Here is a 26,289-nt window from a genome sequence, read left to right on the forward strand (position 1 = left end):
GAGAGTGGTATGAGAGAGGGTCACATATGTGCAAAGCCAGATGATATAGGGCTTTTGGTCATGATTTCACTCTAAGACCAATGGGAAGTCATTCTAATGTTTTATAGTGAAATGACGTAGTTGGATTTGTACTTGTAAAGCTTACTCCAGCTGCTATGTAGGGCATGAAATAGAAGGGAGCAAAAGTGGAAGCACGAATCCTGCTGTGGTTCAGGTGAGAGATGACGATGGCTTGGACCAGCGTGGTAGGAGAGAGAGGTATGTGGGTAAATATACATTTTGGAGGGAGAAGTGATGGAGCTTACTCTCTGAGTGGGTGGGGGTGAGGGATGAAGTAGAAGATGAAGAATCACAGCCTTGTGTAAGGCTTGGATAATGGGCTACTTCCTGAGATGGGGTGGGGGGAAGCAGCCAGAGGTGAACTAACATGGAGAAACAGGAGGGACTTTGAGGCTTGACAGCAAGACTGGGCTTGATCCCGTAGGAAATGGGAAGCCACAGAATGATGCTGAGCAGAACAGTGTGGTTGGACTGGTACTTTAGGAGGTTGTTTTGACAGCTGGCTGGAGAGAAGAGGCAAGGAGCCTGGAAGCACAGAGGTGAGTCAAGGTGACTGATTGTAATGGTCAACAGAAGAGGTGATGAGGACCTGAAGCAGGGCAGAGACCCCAGGCTGCTCATGATCTGCTGACACCCCACGTATCCAGCTCTGTTAGGATTATGAAGCAAAATGTGGTTCCCATCTGGGAGGGGTCAGTAATTGGACCAGGGTAAGGGAAGGCAGCTGGGCTGAGAGTAACTCTGAAACCTTTGGGCCTCTTGATGGGGCATGACTTGGGAGCTGCCAGGCTGCTTTGGTGGTTCTCAGGGTGGGAAGGCTGATTATTCCTTCCTGGGTGGGACACCCTGATGGCAGTTTTCCAATCATCTTGCGGTGTTCAGGCCTCACGCAGTCCTCAGCATAGCTTCCCAGGACTATCAGGAAGGGGAAAGCTGTCCAGGGAGTTTCTGTTACCACAGAGCCAGGCAGGTGGCTTCTCCTCTCTGTTTACACATATATGCCAGGTTTTTCTCAGTAGAATCTTGGGGGCATCAACAGCTCTAGAACAAATGTGCTGTCTAGAGATGATTGAACTTGGGGGCAGTGAGTTCCCTGTCACAAACATTTAAATAGACTGACAACCACTTGGCAGGGGCTTCGAATACCAGCTGGAAGGTGTACTAAATGTGCTAAAGGTCTCCTTCTTGCCAGGGCTTCCAGTTCCTCTTTGGTTCTGATGGGCTGGGGAGGACTCTGTGTTGGATCAGGCACCCCTGACATGACTGGAATTCCATTCTGAGTGAAAGAACTGGAAAGGACATTGGAACGGGGCCCTCTGCTGCCTACTCCCTGTCTGTGGTGACTGAGGGCTTCAGGGAGTTACTTCATAAGGACAAATGGGTGCAGGGCAAGCCAGGGCTGACAGCAGCCATGTCCCACATCAGAGCACTCATGTGGTGGCAGAGAAATCATCATTCTAAGAGGACAACTCCAGCACTGCTCAGCTCTTCCTATAACATAAGGCCGCCAAGGGGTACGATAGCATCCCTAAAGAGAACACAACGAAAGGTCGAGAAGATTTCAAACTCATACGAGGGCAGATTAATTGGAAAAAAAAGAAGTAACATTTGTTTGGTTCAGCAGCCAGCAGCAACCCCACTGGGACTGTTTACTGACATCCACCATGAAGTGAATAGATATGGAAGAAAACTCAGCCCTTGTGTAATGTAAGTGGTTGCAGACATTGTAATAAAACCCACATGAACTCCCAAAGCAATCCCCTGAACTAATGAATTCTTGTTTGCTACAATTTTGTGGTTAGCCCTCCCAGAGCCAGTCCTTACCCTAGAAGCATCTCTCCTCACCTGATAATCTTTAGGGTCAATGTCTCCAAGGTGACGGTGGCCTTGGAGGATAACATCCTAGGGGAAGCATGTTTGGCTAGGTGGGTACAAGCTTTGGGCATTTGACCCCTTTTTCAGATTGCATACTTGCTTTTCTTTATATTTTTCTATCAAACAAGTTGCAACGTAGAGAAATTGCTTTTATTGCTAGGTAAAACCAAAAAGCATAGTACATGACCTCTACCTGGTGTAATGGGGAGACAATTCAAGAACAAGACACTCCTTATCAAGGGAAAATAAGAATGGTCTCAGGGGTAGACAAGGAGGGCTCATCAGGGGCTAACGTCATCAGACTTTTTAGAAAACGTGTGACTTGACTTTGCTTTAGAGGTTGAGCAAGATTTGGAGAGGGCAGAGAAGAATGAGAGCATTTCAGGTGGGACACTGGGACAATGGCCCAACTTACAGCTGAGGAAGTTGCTTAAAGCAGGAGTCAGATGCAGTGGCAAGGACAGAGGAATTGGAACTCTTGTGTCCTGCTGATGGGAATGTAAAATGGTGCCACCACTATGGAAATAGTATGGTGATTCCTCAAAAATTAAAAATTGAATTACCATTCGACTTAGCAATTCTAGACCACTGCAATTAAAGCAAATATCACAATCAAGTCAAATGGAATTTCTGGTTTCTTACTGTATATAAAAGTGATGTTTACACTCTACTATGGTCTCTTAAGTGTGCAATGGCATTATGTCTAAAAAATGTATGTACCTTAATTAAAAAATACTTTATTGCTAAAAAATGCTAGCCATCACCCGAGCTTTCAGTAAGTCATAATCACAGATCACCATAACAAATATAACAATTATGAAAAAGTGTAAATATTGTGAAAATTACCGAAGTGTGACACAGAGACAGTGTGAGCAAATGCCATGAGAAAAATGCTGTCAACAGACTTGCTTGATGCAGAGTTGCCATTTTCACACAAATGCAATATATCTGTGAGGCAAATAAAACAAGGTATGCCTATATCCACAAGAATTGAAAGCAAGTCTCAAAGAGATATTTGTACACCCATGTTCATAGTAGCATTGTTCACAGTATAAGTGTAGCAGGAACTTAAATGTCCATCGATAGAAGAATGGATAAACAAAATGTGGTATGTACATATAATGGAATATGACTCAGGCCTAAAAAGGAATGAAATTCTGATACATGCTACAACACGGACGTCCTTGAGGAGTTGCCTAATGGATATGGAGTTTCAGTTTTGGATGATGAAAAACTTCTGGAGATGGATAGTAGTGATGGTTGTACAACAATGTGAATGCACTTCATGCAACTCAACGGTACACTTAAAAATGGTGAAGATGGGGGCACCTGGGGGGCTCTGTCGGTTAAGTCTCCGACCCTTGATTTCGGCTCAGGTCACGATCTCAGGGTTGTGAGTTCGAGCCTTGTGTCAGGCTCTGTGCTCAGCGGGGAGTCTGCTCAAGATTCTCTCTCTCCCTCTCCCCCTGCACCTCCCTTCACCCCCTACCCCCCCTGCCCCACACTCACTCTTGCAGTCTCTTTGAGATTCTCTCTTCCTCTGCTGCTCCCCCCACTCTCTCTAAATAAATTCTTTAAAAAAATGGTTAAGATGGTAAATTTTATGTGTATTTCACTGCTATTAAAATTTTTTTAAAGTAAAAATTATATATACTAAAAAAGTAAGAGACAGGATGGCCTCCAGACACAAATCAGGGCTCAATTTTCACTAACATTTCTGTGACTTCCGTGCCCTGCACAGCACCTAGGCCTTAGGAGAGTTTCATGTTTGAAAGATGAAGGGATGATCTGAACCCAAACACTTCAAGAGAAGAAAGAACTTCTTAGAATAGGAGCAGGAAAAACAGGCCAAGCTGCTCGCCAAGCCACCCGCTGATTTGAATCTGATATTTTGGCTGCCCGTGTGGATCTGCTTGTAGGCAGAGAACTGCCTGGCTGGCCACTGATGAGATTCTCACCAATCATTATATGTTTTATGGGACATTTAAAAATTAGCATATATGACTTTACATATGTCTTCTGGAAGTGTGCTTAGGCTGAGTCCTCAGCATGTCTGGCCCTGCAAAACCAAAGGTCTGATCTAGAACGTGGTGAGTGTACTGAGAAGCTGTTGCCCCACGGGGCCTCACTGGCTTTCCCAACATCACACATTAGATGAACCAGGAGAGCAGAAAGTGCTCTAGGTCCTTCTCTAATTGTTCCTGCCTCTAGTCCCAATTACGATCTCTGTGAGGACATTGGGATGCATTTCCTTTAGACCTTTGCTACATAGAGGGTTGGAGCAGTACCAGCATCATCTGGGACCTTGCTACAAATGCAGATTTTAAGCCCAATCCTGACCTACTGAAAAACAATCTGCATTTTAACTAGGTCCCCAGGTGATTCATATGCACAACAAACCTCGAGAAGCTCTCCTTCAGACCCTCTAATTCCTGTTTCCCAAGGCTTCCCAGTAGGGAGCCATCTGAGATGGGTTATTAAAGAGATTCCTAGGCTCTTCCCTTGGTGATTCTAATTCAGTAGGTATTTTTACTTTAATGGGAAGGAAAAAAGGTTAGAAGTGGGATGTGAGTAGCATGTGCAGGTACCCCCATGTTTGAACAGTCAGGGAAGAAGGAAACTCAAGTCATGCTATAAAAAGATGTTTCATGAGTGCGCGTGTGTGTGCGTGCGCGCGCGTGCGCGCGCGCACACACACACACACACACACACACACACACACACACACACACACCACAGTGCCAGTGTTTATGGGCAGGAGGCTTCCGTGTAATAAAAGCTTCTACAGGAAAAGGACACTGACTTTTGTGAATGTTGATAAGCAACTTGTAGCAAATTTGGGGTATTCAACATTTAAATAACAATTCTGGCTTTGACCTTTTCCAGCCTTACTGATTTCAACTTCATCTCTCACTGAAGCATCTTCAGCACATCCCTGGTTTCCTCTGATACATTAAAAGAAGTTTATTTTTTTTTTAAATGTATCCAAGATAGAAAAGCTTAAGGAGAACAGAAATTCCTTCAACCATGGAGAAGGCTGATTTAAGAGTGAATTAGATTAGCAAAAGCTTTCTGCACTTGCTTGTACAATCCTTTCAGTACCTCCTACTCTTGCTTTTCATTGAATATGAACTCTGAAATCTGGAAGAAAGGAGCCTTTCTACCTTCTACGCAAGTACCTCTTCTGGATCCTCATGAATTTTGGAAACCATTACTCATGAATGAATTCCTATCCCCCACTGGTTCAAAGTACAGTTAACTCACACTAAAATATGCAAAAATCAAGGACACATAATTGGAGTCTAGTTCCATGTCTTTTCACAGAAGGCTTTTTACAGTTAAAAGAACCTTTTTGGTAAGCAACTATAATGCCGCCTTTTCGGGACATTAGAGAGGCAGAAAGAAAGAAGGTAGGGTTGGAGAGAAACATTTCGAAAAGGAGAGAGAGGAAGAGGGAGAACTAGAGAGGGGACTTCATGTGCAAAGCAACTGAAAGGTAGTTTTTATGTTTAGCAATTGTGATCTGTTTGTATTTAAAGTTTTGGAGTTGTCACTTTGCAATCAGAAGAAAGGCCAACTGGGGTGCCTAGGTGGCTCAGTTGGTTAAGCATCCAACTCTTGGTTTGGGCTCAGGTCATGATCCCGGGGTCCTGGGATCCAGCTGGTGTCAAGCTCCCTGCTCAGCAGGGAATCTGCTTCTACTTCTTCCTCTCCCTCTGCCCCCTGCCTCATGCTCTTGTGCACACACACTGTCTCTCTCAGATAAATAAAATCTTTTAAAAAAGAACTGCATTTAAAAAAAAGAAGAAAAAGAAAGACTAACCAAGCAGTGGCTTTAATCACCACTCCCTGCTCAGGGATTCCTTATGGGGTCATAGCTGTCATGGAAATTCATACATTGGGTCCGGGCCAAGGTGACCAGTGGAAGTGGCCACAATTCCCCAACACTCCTGTGGCTTCTTTTGAAGAGAAGGTGTGAAAAGGTAGTTGGAATGAGTGAAGAGAAGGAAGTTGACCTGCTTTTCTCTTCTCCCACCCAGGTGGTGGCAAAAAGTCTGGGGACCTTTTAATGAATTTCTTAATCCACTCCAGCAAGGACAAAACGTACCTAGTAACTGACATTCTTAAAGCCCTTTAAGAGTGGCAGGTGGTTGCTATTTTAAAGAAGCATGAAAATATTAATTGAGGGACTCAATCAATGAATAAATCAATATTTGTTTATCATCTGCAATATGCTTAGCACCATACCCATCACAAAGTTATACGAAGTAAGTATAAAAAAGAACCTCGTTTGGAAGGAGGCCATATCTCCAGTGCTTATGAACAGGCTTTAGCACTCAGAAAGAACTGAGAACTGAGAACTGAGAACTCAGGAAGACCTAAGTTCAAATCCCACTTCTGCCGCTTGGGACATTGCTTAATTTCCCTGAGCCTTAGTTGTTTTCTTCCCTGTAAACGGAAGTTAGTAATATTTACTTCATAAGCTGTTACAAGTATTCAATATGTACAATATTTGTAAAGTGTCTAGCTTTGGCAAAAATTCAATATTTAGTAGCAAAAGAACAGTTTCTGGGGAAACTGTAAACACCTACACAAAACAATTTGTAAACAAAAATAGCAGTGGATATTGATAGACCAAGGAAACAAAGAATGGAGTATGGCAACCTACAGGCATTATCTGATCAGATGGGACACTGGGGTGTTATTTTGTAGTCTAGACAGCTGCACAGAGCTGAGAACAGATGAGAACAGAGTGGCTGAAGTCTCCTGGGAAGCCCTCACGAGGGAGGCGATTCATGAGTCAGAGTGGGGCTCCATTCTGACTAGCAGTATCTGACAAAAGTCAGACAAAAGGACAAGTGAGACATGAATAAGTGGCCTTGCTTCCTCTGCCCCTCCAGCTGCCACCTCTCACCAACCCTTCACACTTAAGTTCCTCAACCTGTGTGCGCACGTCCACCCACCTCCCCATCTCCCTTTAGCTACCTTCATTCTCCGCTCTTTAGCCTTCCCACTTGATTCTCTCTCTAGGTATTTTTAAAGTCAATTTTATTATGGTATAATTTATGTGTCATAAATGGCATCCATTTAAAGTGCACAATTTAAAGAGTTTTAACAGTTGTTACACCAGGAAACCAGAACCACATTCAAAATATAGAACATTTCCATTATCCCCCCCAGCACAACCTAAAGGTTCTCTGCCCCTTTGCAGTCACTTCTGCTCCATTTCCCTCAAAACCACTGTCCTGCCTCTGTCACTGTAGGTTCGTAGATTAGATTGCATTTTCTAAAATTATGTATGAATGGAAGCACACACGATGTGGTCTTTGTGGCTGGCTTCTTTCTCTTGGCATAATGATTTTGAGATCCATCCATGTTGCTATAAGTATTGGTAGTTCATCCCTTTTTGTTGCTGGATAGTGTCCAATTGTATACACAAACCACAGTGTGTTTACCCACTCACCTGTTGGTAGACAACTGGGTCATTTCCATTTGGGGACTACTGTGACTAAAGCTGCTATAGACTTTAATGTGCAAGTCTTTGTGTAAATCTATGGTTTCATTCTCTTGCATAAATACCTAGGAGGGAAATAACTGGGTTGTATGGTAGGTGTATGTCTAATTATTAGAGAAACTTCCAAATTACTTTCCAAAGTGGTTAGACCATCTTACATTTTCATTAGCAGTATATGGGAGAGTTCTAGTTCCTTCTCATCCTTACTAACAATAGGTATGGCCGGTCTTTCCAGTTGTAGCCATTCTAATTTTCCTGATGACTAGTGATGTTGAGCATCTTTTTACATGATTCATGATCATTTTATATCTCTATGCAGTGTCTATTAAAATATTTTGCCCATTTCTTAAATGGTTGGGTATAAGCCCTTTGAGATATATATGTATAATCTCAAACAGTTTCTCCAATTCTGTGAGAATTGGTTTTATATATATATTTTTTAAGATTTTATTTATTTATTTGACAGACAGCACAAGTAGGCAGAGCAGCAGGTAGAGGGAGAGGGAGAAGCAGGCTCTCTGCTGAGCAGGGAGCCCTATGCGGGGCTCAATCCCAGGATCCTGGGATCATGACCTGAGCCGAAGGCAGAAATTTAACTGACTGAGCCACCCAGGCACCCCGGTTTTATATTTTTTAAATGCAATCCTTTGAAGAGCAAGTTTTTAATTTTGATAAATTCCAATCCAACTGATCAATGTTTTGTTTTATAGTTTATGCTTTCTGTGTGCCATCTAAAAAAAAATCTTTGCTTATCCAAGTTGGCAGAGATTTTCTCTCATGTTTTCTTCTAGAAATTCTATAGTTTTAGATTTTACACTTAGGTCTATGATGCATTACCAATTAATTCCCTAGGCATTTATTATTCTCCCATTGGCTCCAAGGCCCTGCCAATATACCAACAACTCCTAATTTTGTTTTCTTCAGAGCAGAACTTTTCTCTGATCTCCAGACCCCTGTGTCTACCTGCATATTCACTTAGATGTTTATAAGTTACTAAAGACTCAAGATCTCCAAACTGCACTTTCTACTTTCCTTCCATACATGTGCCCCCTTCATTTTTGCCTGTTTTACTGAATAATTCCACCCACCCAGTTGGTCAAGGCAAAAATATCTTCCTCTTTCTCCCAGCTGTATCCAATCCATCGCTAAACCTGCCTATTGCACCTTGTACAGTGATATGTACAAGGCCATTCTTTTCTATCTGCATTCTTAAGTCGGGACTACCCTCCTGTCCCTTGGGCTGGGGTCTCTACATCCACCCCTGCCCTACCTCCAATTTATTCAGAGTCCTATCCTTAAAACTCGGCAGCAACTTTCCTTGGCTCTTAAGATAAAGGTTGTATTCCTGAATGTGCCTGATCCCCACTCCGCATGTCTTTCTCCCCATCCTTTTCTCCAGCCAGACCTCTCTTCACCTACAGGCCCACAAGCACGAGTCTGTCTTGATTTTCTCAGAAACGCCTCACATCGGGACGCCTGGGTGGCTCAGTTGGTTAAGCGACTGCCTTCGGCTCAGGTCATGATCCTGGAGTCCCAGGATCGAGTCCCACATCGGGCTCCCTGCTCGGCGGGGAGTCTGCTTCTCCCTCTGACCCTCTTCCCTCTCGTGCTCTCTATCTCTCATTCTCTCTCTCAAATAAATAAATAAAATCTTAAAAAAAAAAAAAAAGAAACGCCTCACATCTCTTTCCCTTATGGGCATTCATAGGCCGTTCCCACTCCCAGAGTCTTACCACTGTCATACTCCCACTCTTCCTACAGACTTTAATTCAAATGCCACTTTCCTGGGAAGGATTCTCCGATCCCCTAGGCTGGGTCAATCCCTCCTCTTGTAAGAGCTCACAGGAGCCTGTACTCCTCTGTCATGTATCACTATGGTAACTATATGATGATACATGTCATTAGTAATGTAGTGCTCATTTCTCCCTATAGAATGTAAGCCTCATGAGGACAGCATGATTTCTGCTTGTTCCCAACTCAATTCCCACTGCCTCACACACTTCCCTGCATGTAGTAGAGGAATAATAAATACATTTAGTATTTACTAAATGCATGCATGCATGAATGAATGAATGAACAAAGAGAAGGGCAACCTTGGGTGGAAAGAGGGGAAGGGGTGACCATGGGGAACCATCTCCCCAAGACAGAGGGGTCAGAATGGAATCATGTGGTTGTGGGAAACATGTTTGTTGATTTGCTTTTTGAATCGGGAATCGATAAATAATTTTCTTTCCCCAATCATGTAAGCAGACAACCAATTATAGCAAGACTGGTGGGACCTACATTGCTCTTATCAAAATCAACCTATACTCAGCTTTAGAGGCAGATGGTAAAACAGTTTCAGCACGAAAGATACAGATGTAACTCTGAAATCTCTGATCAAGCAGCTTTCTGTTTAAAGGCAATTAAATGCAGGCATCAAAAGGCATAAGCAAGAGGGGAAAGTTCAATTAGAGGAATATATTTTCATAAACCAATTGGAAAAGAGAATGATGTTTTTCACTTTTCCTCTAGAGCTTTTGGAAATCCTATTCACACGATGTGCAAGGCCAGTTCAAGCCTGGCTGAGCAGGGCTGAGGAGAGAGCAGGGTCCAATGATTTGAGTAGGGGCTCCGGCAGTAAGAGAGCAGGAGTCTGGGGCTCAACTCAGGAGCAGAATGCACGCAGACTATGTTATTTCCATCTTGCCTCAGTTTATCCAGTAAAACATTATGTACACGTCCCTCAGCTTCATGGTTTGTTATTCAATTTCACCCATGAATAGAAGGACTAAGTGCGTAGTGGAGGCTGGGTTGGAGGGCAGGTCTGGCATGCCTCTTCCTTCTCTCTACTCATGTCCTCAGGACACTGGGCTGTGCAGGGAACTTCTCTCCTGCTCGCACCGAAAGCCTGCAATGGTTCTGATCTCATTTTCCCCAAACCAGCACCATACCTTAGGCTTTGCCTAGCATCCTCCTCCCAAGGCTAAGGGTAGCTGAATCAAGCGGCCCCCTTCCCTCTCCTGCACATTATTGTCCCTGGGTAGGCGGTGGAGATGTCATTTCAGGTGAAACACAGAGAAGACAGTCTCTTCTCACTGGTGTCTGCCCCTGTCTACTTGACATGTCACCTGATGGGGCATGTGAACTGCCTGGGGGAGGTCTGGGGAGAGCTCCTTTCACATCTCTTTTGGAGAGGTTATATCATATAGTGTGGTGGTCATGGGCTCTGGAGCGAGACCCTGTGGGTTCAAATTCCAGCTCTGATCATTTCTAGCTGTAGGACCGTCGACACGTTCAGTGTCTTCATCCATAAATGGGGATAAAAAGGGTATGTCACCTCATAGAACTATTGTGGCAATAAGTGCATAAATATAGGTTAGGGCACTTAGAACAATGCCCCCTGTATAATAAGTACTATACCCATGGGAGCTATTGTTATTTTAAGGCAATATGCTGGTTGTCAGGGGTCTTTATGTGTTGTTTTCTATCTCTGGCCAGGGATCCTACTGCTTCAGGCCTGCCCAGCACAAAAGGTGAGATACTCCTATTCATCATCTACTTCAACTCCAAAAGCAGCATGATGGTATTTCTGCGTTCTATTTGTTCAGTCAACACACAGGTATTCAATGCCAGTTCTGTGTCAGGCACTGTTTGGGACTCTGAGGACACCGAAATGAAAGCACAGTGTGAGCCTGCCTGAAGTTCAGACTCTAGTGGGAAAACCTGGCAGAAACGCACAAAGCTGGTCAGTTTCCACGCGATCAGAGCTGTTCCCTACAAAGGGCCTTTGGGGGCTGAGAGGGAAGGGATGCCCAGGGACAGAGGTGTCTGGGAGAGACCCTGGAGAAAGCACCACACTCACAATCTTCAGAGCTGTACATCTCAGGGCTCCAGAATCTCAGTTAGGGCATTCTACAGTTGATGCTTTATTCCTCTTGTGTATCTAACGCACCGTCATCCCTCTGAATGTAAAACAGACTGAACAGATCCGACCACCTTTTACTGAGTCACTGTGCTAAGGGCTTTCACACGCATTATATCATTTGGCCAATTCTCTGTGAGGATGTCCAGATTTCTTCAGAAACCAGGATGCCAGATGGAATAATTTTTTGATGAATGGAGTCCATTACCAGTTTAGCCTATGAGCCCAGGTGATTGAAAAAGCATAAATCAGGCAATTGTCCTGGTGTTGCCACTCTCTCTAATTTTTAAACCTTCTGCTACTAATGGAGATATTACCTGACTCTCTTGATGATAAAAGAATTAGCTCATTGAATCACCACATGATCATCTGGATTGCAGCTTTTCCTTTTCACTGGCTTTCAAAACATTGTTTAATTTTTACACTAGAGAGGGTTGGCTGGTGCTTTTTTTTTTTTCTTTTTTGTGCGTGCTTTGTTTTACTGCCAAAGACTTCCGGCCATCTGATTTCTACTTAAACCTAGATGTCATGTGTGTACCTGATGTATGATGAGAGAGAAAGAGGCTCTCTCCTTTCCATTGTCTCTTACCCTCGGCTGTGCTTCGCTCTGAGATCACCAAGTCAAGCCCAGTGTGTCAGTCAAATTTCCAAATCTGAGCTCTTTAAAAGATCTCACCTAGTTCAAGCCCTCCCTAGAGGGATAGAGAACAAAACAGGGCTGGGATGGGTTTCAGGTTTCCTCAGTTCCCTTTTGAGGAGTCTGGCTGCAGAGAATGAGTCAGAATAGTCATGAAGCTATCTCCCTGGCACTAACCCCAGACCTGTTTTAAATAACGCATCTAAATGTTAATGCACACTTAAGACAACAGTGCAGCTCATACTCTTCCCAAATTGATTCATTTTGCAGTGAGCCTGATGCAATTTACTCAGTATAAAAACGTCTCTGGCAATTAGGGGAACAAAGGGGCAAGGCTGGCGGACCATAAAGATGACAAACAAAGCAAGATGATATGAAAGCTGGGGACAAAATTACATTTCTTTTTGAATCAGATATTTTGGGGAATGTCAATAGCAAACAAGCAAGGCTTCCTTTGCTCACAAGAGACACTGGAGGATTCTCCATCAGGAAGAAAAGATGCAAATCGTCTTGAAAATGGTTTTGATGAAGTGCTCCAGCGGTCTCCGCAGTTGCTCACTTTAGGGTGCCTGGGGTTCAAGCAGCAGAAAGCAGTTGGTGGGAGAGTGAGCCAAGCTTATGCTACATTGGTGGGTAGAGGTTTCCAGATCACTGAAGAGCAGGCTGCTGACCCCTGAGCTGGTTAAGATCACCCAGAAAGAATGTGGCCCCGGAAAATACACTGTAGAAGAAACTAAAGTTGTTTAGCCTGGGGAGGAGGAAGGAAGTTAAGAAGAGACGTGAAAACTATCCTCAAAGCAATGAAAAACTGAAGTTTTTTCATTTGTGAGGATAAAGTAGGCTTGTTCTATGCGATTCCAGAGGAGACATGGAAGATCAACCAGATAACGGTGAAAATCTGGTGAAACAGGAGAGGGAACTCCCATACAGTATCTGCTCGAATGACTCTAGGTGCCTTGTATGCACGCTCATAGCACTACTTCCCAGGAAAATTGCGATATTAAATGTAATCATATACCTCAGTGCTAAGAACGTGGTAAACACTCCATGCATATTAGCGATCATTGTTAAAAGCTCCTGCAAGATAGGTAATAACTATTCCCATTTTATGGATGAGATATAGGGGGCTTGAAGAAATTAAACAACTCTTAAGAGCCATTCAACAGCGTTTCAAAATTACAAAGGCAGTGGGTTACTAGCAAGTTCTTCCTAGCAGCTAAAGCCGCCCCACAGCGGGGTGGTCTGCTTTGCAAGAACGTGAGCATCCTACTGTTGGAACCAGGTAAGCTGATGTCAAATGAGTTTTGGAAGAAGCTCTTGCATTGGTTTAGGGTGGGGGTAAAGGGGTTGAATTCAATGACTCCTAAGGTTCTTTTCTGCTTGATGAGTCTATGACTAAAATATTTTTCTAGTTCTGTTGGCTGGACTCTGCCTTTAACCCAAATTAGCGTAAATAGTCATGTGGGAACGTGAAATTGGAGACGCAGCCACAGAAGACGACCAATGACTCAAGGACCATGGACAGAAGTTTTTATTTCCATCTGGACTCTGGCTTTGCCAATCATCACACTTCTTGGCTCAACTCCATACACAACAGACCTGATGCCACTAGCACCTGAACCCCAGAGGCCAGCCCTAAGTTAACAGTGTGGCAGAGAGTTACTCAAGAAAGTTAACAGACAAGTGAGGATTTTTAGAAATGGAAATCATCTGGGTCTATTGAGAGGAGGACCCAATGGGCACCAAGAGGCTCTCGAGGCAAAGGGACCAGGAGAAGAAAGTCCAGACAGAGGAATCACTCTGTGAGGCCTATAGGTAAACATCCAATAGACTCATGATCAGAATTTCATGCAGTCAGGGAGGAATTTTAGTCCCAGGAGGGAAAAACAAAATAATGGAGGGAATATTTAAGGAACAGTTAGAGAGACTACAATTGGAATTCATCCTAGCTTGTCTGAAAAGATAAAAAAGAAAAAAAAAAACTCAATGGGAGTTGGTGTGCTTAGGTGAAGACAAGTAAACTAAGGAGAGGGAGAACTTGGGGGGAAAACACCAAGTAGAAGATTATTGTGGAAGATTAGACAACATACAGGAAATATACAGGAAATTGCCTGGGAAATCAGAGGGGCGAAGATGATCCCAGAGCAGGCAATCGGGAAGCATGGGAACCATCTTGTTTTCCAAGCCTGATGTATGCCAGCATTTTCCTAGTGGTACGGGGTGGCTAAGGAGACAAATGGAGAGGATGCAGGCTGAGGACAGTCATTCTACCTGGGGTTGGGTAGAAGGAAGTGAGATGTTACAGAGGATAGAGATCGAATTTTGGTCAAGAGCTTTCGAGACGCATTTTTTTTTCTTAAAACTATATCTCAAGTTCTCAAAGAGTTCCTGGTCCAATTAATTTGAGGTTTGTTCATTTAATAAACATTTCTTGAGCATACACTGCAAGTCAGGCTCTGTATGAGGCAGTGGAGACACAGTGATCAATAATGCCCATGTCTATTCTTAGGGTGCCTCATTGGTGAGAAAGATGTGTAAAAGAACAAAAGTGGTGTAGGGCTGAGAACACTAATAGAGAAGTGAAACAAGCCAGAGAAGTGGGTTCAAAAGATGGTAAAATCAACGCTGCTGGGAGTGGGTCTGGAGACCCAGGGAAGGCTTGGGAGCTAAGGGATTCTTTCTCCGAAGGAGGAGGAGAAGAGTTGTATGTGGTGGTCAGAGAGGTGGGAGAAGGCATGAGGGCTTGAAATTGCTTGCCTCAGTTAAGGCAACTGTGAATAGCTTATGATAAATGAAGTTTGGGTCCAAAGGAATGCGGGAAGCTCAAGAAGGGGAGGGCCGGATTGGGGTCATGTGTCATGCTAAGAAGGATCTTGGAATTGATCCTCAGGGGTTTACTGAAGGGTCTGAAGCAGAAGATTCGCAGCCTGCAATGTTCACCTGCTAGTTCCCTCGTCAAGTTCTCGACTGGCTCCATTTGGGGACCTCCTAATGTCCAGGAGTCAGCACTGAAGTTATTGTTCTCAAAGACTTCAAGGAACATTCCACAGAGTTAACAATACAACAAAGAACAAAATCTAATCTAGAAGTGGGGGCAGGAGGGAAGCAACACAGCATACAGCTCTTTCCTGATTCCCACCGTGTGGCATCGTTTGCCCGAAGTTGCCCTGAGGGGTGAGGGGAGGCCCCAGACCCTCAGGGAACCTGATGTCCTTGGGTGACTGGCCTCACCGGTGGTTCTCATGCCCTGGGCTCAGCCTGCTCCCAGTCGAAAAGTGGTGGTCTTCGCTGCACGCCCTCCCTTTTCTCGCCACCACAAGACTTACCCATTGGCAGAGGGAAAGCAATCAGTAATTTGAAAGCAGCGGCAACACACCTTCTTGGAGCTTAGTGATGTAAGATCATCTCAGGAATAGACATCGCACCAAATCCGTGTGTAGATTTTGTAAAGCCTTTTAAATGCAAGGTCCCATGGTTGATTCAGCTCTTAACTAAGGCTCTGAACCATAAGAAAATGCATTTCTGTTATAAAAACAAGGAGTTTAGGTAGGCATGTGAGTGTGGTGCTATAAGCAAAACAAAGGGGAAAAAAGAAAACTCAGAAGCAGGCCAGGTAATGAAAAACAGGGAGGTTTGCTCTGGGCCTGGAGTGACTATAAAGCTGAGCTGGGCTGTTCTGCAGCTGCTGGTGTTTCTTTACTCATGTGCCATCAGCACTTGTGGCTAAGACTCTTTGCATTACAACTAAAAGAGCAGGTCATTCCATCACCCGGTTCTGCCTCCTTCACCGCCGACAGAGACCTGGTGTCTCCAGGCAAGGGGGCCCTGATTGGCCTAGAGCTTCAGGAAACAGAGAAGCCAGGACCATGTTACCTGGGCTTTCTATAACCTTCTTTAACCTTCTGCTGGGCCAGGCTTTCTAGTTCCCATTCTTAAGGCTGCCTGCTCTTCAAAATGTGCTTCTTCTATGGGCCAAGGCCTTAGAATTTTGCCCTTTATTTTGGATGACATATATACCACAGAAGATATGCAGCTAGGTATTTATGAAGAGTAAACAGTGGTTAATCATCCTATGTAAATAGTAATGTCTTCTTAATTATTGGTTGGGGATAGGGAGGCCTGCAGCCTAGTAGGTAGGCGTGTGGACCGTGGAGCTAGTCTGCCTGGCTTCGAATCTTGTGTGCTCCTTACTAGCTGTGTGACTCTGGGCAAATTACTTAACCTCACTGAGCTTCAGCTTCCTCACTATAAAAGGCAGGTAATAAAACTGCCTCCCTCGTTGAATGGTGGTGAACATACTATCACATGAGATGACACGTGGAAGGCACTCAGACCAATGCTGGGCACCACAGAGTAAGCACCAAGTAACTATTCCTATCTCCTTGCTGTGGTCTGAATGTGCCTTCCCACCCCCCCAAATCATAGGTTGAAACCTAACCCCCAAAGTGATGGCATTAGAAGGTGAGGCCATTGGAGGTGATTAGTCATGAGGGTAAAGCCCTCACGAATGGGATTAGTGGTCTTAAAAAAAGGGCTCCAGAGAGCTCCCTGGCCCCTCTCACCATGTCACAGTGAGAAAGTACCAACTACGAATCAGGAAGAGGGTCCTTCTGGAACATGACCGAACTGGCACCCTGTCTTGGACTTCCAGCCTAAAGAACTGTGAGAAATAGATTTCTGTTGTTTCTAAGTCAGCCAGTCAGGGGTACTTTGTTAGAGCAGCCTGAATGGACTAAGACACTCCTCTTCTTCACTAGTATCAATATACAAATGTGCTGGGGTAGAAATCAGCTGCATATATGGATCGTCTATAGGAAAGTAGAGTGCTCATTGGGGAGAAAGAAGCTACCACAGAGGGAGAGAAAGTCAGAGAAGAGCCCAGAGCCAGGGTGAAATCTTTCTAGCACTTGTGGCAGGATCTTTGCTGGAGGTGGGGGAGGGAGTCCAGGGATAAGATGCCTGTTTGGAGACTGCTGTGGTGGGGAAGGGATGGGTACTGTTGCCGTGCAAGCTGGTGGCACATACGTATAAATCGAGTGCTCTGAGAGACCGGATGGGGGCAGGGTGGGGGCAGGGTGGTTCTGGATGATGCAGCCCCAGCACCACCTACTTCTCAAGTTGCCAGGCCCTCGAACAAGGTCCCTCTGTGCGTAGCAGGCCTCCATCTCATTCTCTGCCTGACCACGCCCCTTCTCCCTTGAGAGCCAGTTCAAGTTGTCTTCTCTGGGCCAACGTGCCTACCAGCCACTCTGCATGCATACGCTCCTCCACACCCCTTTGCACACACCCTGTGCACAAACCGATTATAGCCCTTCCCCCACAGCATCACAGCTATCCCGTGTTACCCATCACCAAACCTCACTGTGAGCCCCTTGCAGGCAGGATGAGCCATCAGAGTCCAACCAGTGCTTGGGACAGAGTAAGACTCAAACGTTTGTTGACAGAATGCATGATGGAAAGGATGAGTGAATTCCTCGACACTAGGGGCCCACCGCCTAAATTCCTCCACCTATTTTTGATACCTCCCTCCCCACTGGGAAAAGGCGAAGCTCAATAAACACTTCTTAGATAAGAAGTGATTGTTTTTATGCATTTTGACTTCTTTTTGTATACAACAGACATTTATCATTATGGGATTTTCCAAGATGCCATTCTGACAAGCCAAGGGGTTATAGGTATTCATAATTCTCTAATCTTCCCAGTGCTCAATCCATCAAATATCCAGGGCAGAGTGGGAAAAGGAAAGCAACCAGCTCAAAAGAGCCCCACTACAAGCCTTGGGCTCTCAAATCTCGAAGGTCAAAACTGGCAGAAGCCGATGGTCTTTTCATTTATTTTTTTTGACACCCATCAATGAAAGCAATCGTGAGTAAAAGTTGTATCTGCCAGGAAAGGGATTGTCCTTTGTACTTAGTGGCAACCTTCACAGTTGAAGTGCGCTCTGACAGCTGCTTCCTGAGCCCCAGGGAGGATTATACATGTCTCCCTGGGCGTGGGCTAAGGGTGGGAAGAAAATACTTTTCATCTTTTCATGTGATCCCGGACTGGGCTTTAACTTTTAGACTCAGAGGTCAGGTTTAAGAAGAGTTGCATCATAGACTACCATAAATTGATCTGGTGTCCATTCACCTAACAAAGAACACTTACTATGTGCTAGGCGCTGTGCCAGGCATTTCGAGGAATAAGAAGATACGCAAGCCTGAGGGCTTGTGGCTCAGCATCAGATGACCAATATCAGGTGAGTCTACTCTAGAAGAGCTTTTTCTGACTGGATGAGAACAGGCGTCACTTTCCTTAGAGCCAGACATGATATCAGGGTTCAACTACAAGGCTTCCTTGTGGAAACAACAGGAACCCCCACCCCACAAAAAAAGAAAAGGCCCCAAAGATATGCGCTTCCCTGTGTGTTACTTAGGACTAAAGGAAAAATCACTGAACCTCTCTGAGGTTCTGTTTACTCATCTATAAAAGGAAGATAGTAATATATATGACATAGATCAGAGTGAAGATGAAATGAATTGATGGACTGATGGTAGTTGATGCACCTGGTAACCTGAACATGCACTCTACAGAGATTTGGTGTGAATATTAACAGCGTAGTGTCTACCTCCTGAGAACAAAAAGGAGTGCCACAGCTCTGCTGTTAACCTGGGACCTAGATGAGAGTCAACACATGACATTCTGAAGAACAGAGATGGGCGGTGGGTGGGTGGGTGGGTGGATGGATGGATGGATGGAGACTCTCTCTGACTCTGAAAAATCCAGTACTCTCTAGTCCACTCTGTATTCTTCTCAGTCTCCTGTGGCCTTGAAAGCCACAGTAATTCTGGAGAGAGAATCACAGATGTTTCTTGAATAGACCCACTGGTGGAGACCAGTCCCTTACATGGCCTTGGATTCACCCAGTTGCTCCAGATGGGGGACACACAGGCAGGACCAGGCCCGGGGTGGACAACCTTGTCACTAGCGTGTCCACCTGTGAGAGGGAAATAGGACTCTCCACCCTGCACACAAGTGCATTTCACTTCTCTCAGCTTTCTTTTTAATTTCTGTCTTTAGTGTTTAGTAAATGATTATAGAAAGTTACCAGTATATGTGACCAACCAAACCAAGCTGAGGTGTTAGTCACGATTCCTAACTGTTGATTATACCAGAATCTTTTGTGCCCCTTTCTAGAAATACTGATGCTCATGCCCCTTCTCAAGACAAAATCAGAATCACTCTGCTGGGACTAAGCCGTACAGATTTTATAGAAGGCGTGATTCTGATTTGTACCCCGAAAGCTTGAGACCTATCATATTAATGGCTTTAAATCCAGGTGTTCTAGAGAGGATTAGCATTTTAGTAGTTGCTTCAATAATACTACTCACAGGGATGAGAAATATGGTGAATTCAGGCCCAGTCAGTGGGACTGGTACTTTGGGGCCCGCCTTAGGGGAACACAAGCAGTCACTCTGAGAACAGGGGGAATGAAATTGCTAACCTTAGCTGTTCTCGTGCCCACCCCCACATAGCCCAGAGCAGCCTGGAGGAAGGCCGGCCCTGGGCCCCTGCGAGGGGCAGCCAGGAGCAGGGACGAAGCATTATTAGCACCTGCTCTGCCTGTGATCTAATTTAATCCTCAGGACAATCTCGTGAGGCATACATACCCATTATTACCATTTTACTGATAGGAAAGCGGAGGCTCGTAGAGATTCAGACTTGCCTAAACTCACACTGTGGGTGGGGGCTACCTCCAAGCACACTTAACACCCAAGTCTCCTGACCACCCTGTGCTCAGAGAACTCCAACCTGCATGACTGTTCTGGGACCAGATGCCCTGGAAATAGGCCTCTGACAAGCCCGGGTGTGAATTTTAAGGCTTTTAAAAATTATCTTTAAAGCCTCTGAATGGCTCTCTCTTTTTAGTGTAAATCACCCAGACATTAAAGCCCTTATTGTATATTTATTAGTGTGTTATTCAGACCAAGGGGAAAAAGAGAAAAGCCAACACTCTGAATGACTCTGAAAGTGAGAAAATGCTGGGCCTGAAATTAAATCATTGTGACACTGCCACTCGAGGGCATCAATTTCAATAAATGATCACCTTTTTTACTCCCGATCCCATTTATCATGCAGGCAGGATGCGAGGAGAACTCTGGCTGGAGCCCGCTGAATGCCACGAGCCCCTGCTTGCCCCGTGCTGGCCAGACCTGCCCACTGCCCTGGGCCGACAGCTTGGCAGTCGGGTACCTTTTCAGAAGTGAATGTCTAGGGGCATCTTTCCATGTTGCCCTGCCCGAAGCCTAAACCTCGCTCAGCCTGCTGAGACCAGCCAGTCTATTTGCAGGACAATTCGGGGTTCTCTACGTTGGCAGCAGAAGGTCTCTGTGTCGGGAGGGGGTAACTGTCCTGTGAGCCAGACTGGGGACTCTGCTGAAAATCGTTTCCTGCTACCCCAGTCCCGAGTGGTCCCCTGAGGTGAGGTGGCTGCCCTTGCAGGATGAGGAAGGGGACAGATTACAGCTGGAATCTCTGCTTTGGAACGTGAGAAACTGAGGCCGGGAGGAGCTACAAATGAGCAGGGGAGCGGGGACTGACACAGCGCCTCCGAGCCCCCGGGGTCAATACTGCTTTGGATTAAATCACTTTGGCAGATCTCCCATTAGGATGGTTCTGAGTTTTGAAAGCTGGGATCTTTGGTCAGAACCGATGGGTTTAAATTAATGTGGTAACTGTGTGGGTACCCAGCACAGACATGGGTTTTTCTTCACCTGGGGAGAGTGGCTGCAGATTTTAAGCCAAGGGCAGTGAGTTTGAGGATTTCCTGATGCAGCTGTTCAGCCAAGAGAGAGGGAGGAGGGCGGGCTCTGGAGGCCGGACATGGGTGTGAGTCCTGGCTTGGCCAGAAGCATGCCCTTTATCCATCATACCACGTCATGCCTCTGGGCCTTCGCTTCTTCCCCCATCAGGATGCTGACAGAGGAGAAGGAACTCACGCCTCCTCTGGGAGTAGGGGTTAAGATCCTGCAGAAAGGGGAAGCTCTGTACTGGGGGGGAATCTTATTTCTCTGCCACCTTCTGGAATGAACCTTGTTTGTGCCATGCAACCACCCCAACAAGCTTCTCCTGGCTCAAGCCCAAGTCTCACCGAATCCTTTAGGTTTAAAACATCTTTTCAAGTATTAGTAATTCAAATGATTGGTAACTTCTTTCCCCTCAGGGCCCAATTCTTCTTTCCACACACTGTGTAGTTCTGGTCACACATAATCAAGTCCCCAGACACCGGGGGCTGCCAGAGAAAGCCGTGTACTTGGAGAGGAAGGGAGACTTGTGGGTGTCCAGGAAGGAGGCATGGAGGCGCTCCTGCAGCCCCCAACTGCCCCCGCCCCACCAGCCCCTAAGCTTATGGTCCTGAGTCCAGGAAGGCGCCAATTTCATGCCGCCAACGGCTTGCTCTTTCTTTGAAATCAGCTCTCCGCAGAAAGGCAGGGCAGCGCGGGAGCTCAGCTCAGCTTCCCAATCTCTCTGGGCCCCCATTTAAAGCCATCTGCACAAGCATGTGCTGAGTCTTCCTTACTGGACCGGATGCTCCTTGAAAGCCGTGCCCGTGCCATCTTCAGCTGCGTATTCCCAACACCTATCACACGGGAGGCAGCCGGTCCATGGATCGGATGTGCTGAAAAGCCTCTAGCGAAGCATCTAGCATGTGCTAAGCACCTACTACCATAGCTGGCACTGTGCAAACCATTTTCCCTATGCCATTTCACAGCTCACCACTTCAGAGAGGGATTATCATATTCATTCAATGCATGGGGACTTTGTAACCTCTGACTTCTAGTTAAGACGTCCTACGCCTGCTGGATTCTGGGGCCAGCAGGGCTGGGCTGTTGGACAGAGTATTTCTCTGCTTCCTTGCTCCTGTGGCCGTTCTGGTAGGACAGAGGAGCAGATGAGCAGACCGGGCACTCATCACTGTGTGTCCCCTGGGGGATCCTGGCCAAAGCCAGGCTGCCTTGGCAGACACGGGCGCTCCTGCCCTGTGATTCACGAAACCTCATGTACGTGGCTGTTTTCCAGGCGACAAGGAAGGGAGCAGCTGCTGGGGCTCCCCGACTGCCTTCCCCTGCCTCCCTAATCTCCAGGCAGGCTGCTGCTCCCCCAGTGTGGCCCTTGTGTTCACGACTCGGTTTCCGACGAACTCAGTGGCCTCAGACTTGTCCTTCCTCAGCCCACGCCTATGAGTCAAGCTTTCCCCAGCCAACTGTGTTATGACAGCCTCCTCCCGTGTTACCTCAAATGCTGAACGTTGGTTTGCAAACGGCAGTCCCCAAAGCACCATGTTCTGTCTGTTTTTATCCTCACTGTCATCACCACCAGGATTTAACTCTGTCCCCCTCGCCACTCGGAGCACTGTGTTCCTGGGTCATCTCTGATCTTAAAGGGAGTGAGTTTCAGGGAGTCAAACTGCCCTGGATCTCAAAACCAAAGGATTCTTGAGACTAGCACTGCCCCCATAATCGGAAAGCAGATGAGTCTCAATCCTTTCTGATGCCCAATTCTGAGCAGAACAGAGCAGGCTAGGCTATTAAATAGTGGCCTATCACGTTTGCATCCTGCTTCGTGTGCAAAACCCTTCATGTCTTGTATTACCTTGACTCCACAGCACGACAAGAGCAAAGCTGGCCTCTTCATCCCCATTTCACAGATGGGGAAACTGAGGCTTGCTAGGGGGTAGGATTCCCCTGAAGTCCTAGAGCTCATTCATGGAACATCCTCCTAAGGACCATCAAAGGCTGGCCTTTGTATCTTTGGCACCTGGACGGTCCCCAACATACAGGAAGTACCCAGTGAATCACTGTTCCCCAAACTGACTACTGAATGGTGCACTGGCTCCTAAATTCAGGGCTTTGACTCCCAGCACGCTAATTTTTCTGCTGCACCACCATGGCTTAACTGAGCTCTTCTAGCAATGGGCAAAGATAGTCTGAAGTCAGGCCAGCTGGATTCAGACCCCTCGTGACCCGTCTAGCCGGTGGCCTTGGAGAAGGTTATTTGACCTCACCGTGAAACCGAAGACAGTAACAGTACCTGCTTCACTGTGTTGTCGAGTATTAAATAAGAAAATGCACATAAAGGGCACAGTGTTGGCTGGTTATCGCATCTGGGAAATGTTAATAACTGTTAGCAGTAGTCACTATTACTCGAACATAGAGACCAGGCCTCATACATCTTTGTAACCCAGGACCTAGTACACCAGTTGGCACATAAACATGAGTATAAGGCTCAAGACACTTGTCGACCAACACTGATGCTCATCATGTGACATGGGGCAAGTCCCCTCCCCATCTGGGCCCCAGTCCCCACCCCCGTGAATTGAGAAGGTTGAACCAGGTAAATCTCAGGGTTCCTTCCAGCTCCAAAATGCTCTAGCTATTTCAGTGGTTCTCAGTGGGGGCAGTTTTGCCCCGCAGGGGACATCTGGCAATGTCTAGAGATATTTTGGTTGCTGTAACCAGGGAAGGTGCTCCTGGCATCGAGTGGGTAGAGGCCTGGGAAGCTGGGGAGCCAGGCCCAGGACGGTGCCCACAAAAAGAATTCTCTGGTCTCAGATGTCAACAGTGCTGAGGCTGAGCAACCCCGATCCAGCTCGACACAAATGCCAGGAGCCCTGTGAGGTACTGGACAAGTGCCCGTGACCCGCGGCCTGCCAAGATGGCTGGGGCTGCGGAGTGCCTCCAGGTGGCAGAGCAGTCTCTGGCCAGCCCCTTCAGCTGCCACCTTCCACCCTCACTCCATCGATTTGGTTAGAGGTGGAGAGGTTGGCTCCAGCAGCTTTAGTTTCAGTTTGGACTCATTCCTGCTCATCCTCAAGTTCCAAGAGGGCTCTGCCAGGGCTGGGTGAGAGCATCCCTGCCCGCAGATGCACGGAGCCCTGCCTGAGGAGGAGCCCCTGTAGAGGCGGCCCCAGGCAGAGGTAAATCGGGGGCTTGCCCCAGCACACCTGCTTCCCATCTCCTGCCTCAACTCCCACTCTCGAGGGGGCAGGCCAACTCTGGTGATGGGAGAGTCGCCTTGGGAGGGTGATGCAATGGCCAGGAGGGTGGACCTGCAGACTGATAGCAATGGCGGCCTCGGTGGGGGATCACGGCCTGCCCGCACCGTGCCGCCTTCCTCTCCTTATTCTCACTCTCTGTGAAGGGCACACGCCCCCTGTGCTCATCTGTCTGGACACACCAAAGAATCTAGGTCATCTCTTGTTGCAAGATTCCATCACTGTCCAAGTCCTCTTTCCTGACCCCGCCCTTTCACCCTGAGTTCCTGCTGAGGGGCTACGTGTTTCCTGGAAAGCGCAGGAATGAGGAAAGGGGAGACCTGGAGTCTACTTTGGGCCCTATCATGTCCTATTTCCACTCCCTGCCTCAGTTTTCTCGTCTGTTAAATGGGAACTCACGGAGTAGTTGCAAGCATGGGAAGATAAGAGGTGAAACATCTTTGCAAGCCCCCATGGCTCGTTGTACAGATGGGCTCTGGTCTCCCGCCCATGCTATCCAGGGGACCAGGCTCCACTGCTCAGGAGGTGCTGAAATCCCTCTGGCGCCCTTCCTTCACATGCATGCACCTTCTCAGCCTGCATTTCAGGGAGACTCTGAACTTCACTTCCGCCTGTGACATCAACGGGTCCAGGCCCCAACCACACACTTGAACAGACTGATGGTGTGAAGTCTCGGCAGCCCTGAGCAGCACCGTCTGCTCTCTGCCGGGCTTGGTGCTGATGGTAGAAGTCAGAATAAACAGCTCATGAAGCTGGGCAGACACCTGCAGGATGATGCTGTGGCCGAGGCCAACACCCGCCCTGCACGTGGGTGGGAGGCCTTACCATCTGGCCTTCTCACAAGAAAGGAAGGCCATGCTGGAGGGAAGTTTGGCCCAGAGGACAGCTCATCCAAAACAGTGCGCAGCCCAGACGCCCAACATTCCTAACTTCCGGTGGACTGAGCAAGAGGCACTTGGTGCTGGGACCCTCCCATAGAGCCCAATGAGGCATTTCAGAGGCAAGAAGATGGAGCGGAGTTTAGGTACCGGGACAGCATCCTTCTTGAAGCCAAGGCTTCATTCCTGCTGGGATGGTAGCAGGTTGTAGTTCTTTGAAGCATAACTACATACAGGTGGGTCAGTGGTAGGATAGTAGGGTAGAGACCTTCAAGAACTTACTAAGGAGGCCACAGAGCTTTGTTGGAAGAGCAGTAGACAGGTGCTCTCCCCTCCTCACCCAGCACACCATGGAGGTGAAGGATGGGTAACATCACTGTTCAGATGGGACTCTTCGGAAAGGTATCTTCTTAGAGGAAACCTAAGTCTAAGCTTAGATAGAAATTTGAGGTCTTTCTTCTGTAAACACGTCACAGAGATATATCTCTCACTCTTGTTGATTATAATAAGTATTCAGATCGGGGGCCCCTCAAGACTTTTTTTTAAGACTTTATTTATTTATTTGACAGAGAGAGGGACAGTGAGAGATGGAACACAAGCAGGGGGAGTGGGAGAGGGAGAAGCAGGCTCCTGCTGAGCAGGAAGCCCGATGCGGGGCTTGATCCCAAGACCCTGGGATCATGACCTGAGCCGAAGGCAGACGCTTAACGACTGAGCCACCCAGGCGCCCCAAAACTGGGGTCTTATGATGGTATTTATTCTTATGGAATAAGGAAAATAGGTATGCACAGAGATACCCTGGTTCAGGTTTGCTTTCCAATGTAACTACTTCTAGAGGCTCAGTGGATCGCTGAGTAAGCAAGTGGGTATCTCCTAGAAGCTTGAGCTCACTGACATGGGCATCTGGTGTGACTTCAGGACTCTGTAAGCCTTAGAGGTTCGGGAACAAAGCCTGTCCCAATCTCCACTGAATTGATACCACTGTGGCATCCCTGACCAATTATCTGCTCTGAGGTCTCGTACTCCTGCAGGACCTGCTTGAGTGATTACAATAGTTTGCTCTTTCCCTTCCTGCCAATGTCCTGCTGGTAAAACCCAGTATCCAGCATATTAAATTACTTTCATTTTGGCCTCTTAACACTCCCCTTGGCTGTTTTCTTCTTGGCTCCGTCTGTACTTTGGGAAATAAATATCTTTAACACCCACTCATTAAAGGCCCACTCTGCCAGCTGGTCTTCTGGCCTCTGGAAGGACCACCAGCCCTGGGCGGCCAGAGGGCCCCACAGATCAGTGCCCGAGACACTACCTTGGGAATATTAGCAGTAATGGCTCAATCTGGACCCTACCCATTAAAGGACGATCGTGAGTTTTAAGTAGATGTCACAG

At 46.7% G+C, this 26,289-nt stretch overlaps 1 protein-coding gene across 1 annotated transcript in view; it reads right to left on the reverse strand.

Annotated features, from left to right (window-relative positions):
• ALK (ALK receptor tyrosine kinase) overlaps positions 1–26,289 on the reverse strand; it is a 685,531-nt gene that overhangs the window by 290,931 nt on the left and 368,311 nt on the right. The window lies entirely within an intron of this gene.

This window comes from Zalophus californianus, chromosome 8 (assembly GCF_009762305.2).
Source record: "Zalophus californianus isolate mZalCal1 chromosome 8, mZalCal1.pri.v2, whole genome shotgun sequence".
Taxonomy (NCBI): domain Eukaryota; kingdom Metazoa; phylum Chordata; class Mammalia; order Carnivora; family Otariidae; genus Zalophus; species Zalophus californianus.